General features: G+C 45.4%; 1 pseudogene; it reads right to left on the bottom strand.

Annotated features, from left to right (window-relative positions):
- Window positions 1–352: 352 nt before the first annotated feature.
- Window positions 353–912, bottom strand: LOC142833358 (developmental pluripotency-associated protein 4-like; annotated as a pseudogene).
- Between the last annotated feature and the right edge of the window lie 590 nt (window positions 913–1,502).

Raw genomic sequence — 1,502 nt, 5'->3', positions numbered from 1 at the left:
TGACCCTGTTGTGGCGGTGGCAGTACAAGCAAGTACTATATCTGGAGATGCCAGTTCCCACCCCAGCAAAACCTTATTTTCACACAACAGTAAAAGGCATAGTCACTTAAGAGTATGCAGTCCTCACAAGGAAGAGGTGGACCTGCTGCGTTTTGGTGGCTTCACTGGCTCTTTTTCCAAGCTGCTAGTACTACAGCAACAAATCACAAACAAGGCCTCATGGCTTCTGGCTGATCCGGGCACCTTCAAGGGCACAGGTGTGAATTCCCATCCGTCTCAGTCTTGACTGCAGTTCCATATCTCACTCCAAGGAGTAGGTAATGACAGCAGCTACCCACACCTGAGATTCCCTTTATCCTTGGGTCTTATTGAGGATCCTGTTCTTGTGAACACACGCGGGGCACAGCATGTTATCCTCCAGGTGTGGGGGCGGAAAGGTGCAGGCTGGCAGCAGGAAGTGGGCAATCACTTTCCCCTTCTTCTCAGGTACCCAGGCTTGTCCAGCGTGGAACTGAAGCCGAACCCAACCTCTTGAGTCTGCTGGAAGGCTTCTCCCATGGACCACACACCACAGATCCCCGTATGTCTCGGGTGTTGGTAATGGACTGCAGGGCCTCGTTCTTGTTAGCATTGGCTGCAATCCTCGACCAAGACGCCAACACTGCCTCAGAGGCGGTTGTGGTCACAACCGTTGTGCTGACCTCTTCATAGAGGACAGGAGGTTCAGTAAGGGCGGGCATCTGCTCCTCGGGTACAGGGACCACTTCAAGAGGCACTATCACCTGAGGACAAGACTCTTGTCCCTCCTCTGTCTCTGTCTTCAATTTTTTTCCGACGCATCTTTACCCTGGCCTCTCTTGGTATGTCAGGAATGTTCTCTAATTCAGTCTCCTTGTTTCCAGCATCCTCCATCTTTGAATTAGATGAAACCGCCGAAAGACGATATGGATTTTTGTATATTGATACAAATGTCAGGTTATTTTTGCTAAAATATACTGTACAACATTTCTAATTTTGTTAAACTATTATACCTATACAGTTCATTTAACAATGCAATGCAAATTTCTAGCCCTCAAAAGGTATTATTATAACCTATTTAGGGAAATAAAGAAATGCAGGTTAATAGTTAGTCATCTATTACAATTAATGTTGTAGTCACATTAGGTATGTTTTCAAGGTCAAACAGACATATTTTAGGTAGACAAGTGGTCTTCAAACACTTCAGAGATCTACAGAATATGGCATTTAAGATGTTTTAATAACATAGGTTTTTTTTTTGGTTGTTGTTGTTACAACAGGAAGATATGTCTGCTCTTGGTGGCACCAATCTACTTCAGAGAAGATAATGGGCATCGAAGAAACTCCACAGGGAGTTTGCTTTCTTTGTGGCAAAAGTTAGCCACTGGGCAGGAGTGCCTTGCCTCTAGGGCCTGGTTGCTCTGCTTCTCTGATCTTTCATCATCACCCCCTAATATCTGACTCTGGGTTTTTACTGATAAGAC

This window comes from Microtus pennsylvanicus, chromosome 13 (assembly GCF_037038515.1).
Source record: "Microtus pennsylvanicus isolate mMicPen1 chromosome 13, mMicPen1.hap1, whole genome shotgun sequence".
Taxonomy (NCBI): Eukaryota; Metazoa; Chordata; class Mammalia; order Rodentia; family Cricetidae; genus Microtus; species Microtus pennsylvanicus.
Note: the sequence above shows the minus strand (reverse complement) of the source record. Positions and strands in the feature narration are given on the sequence as shown.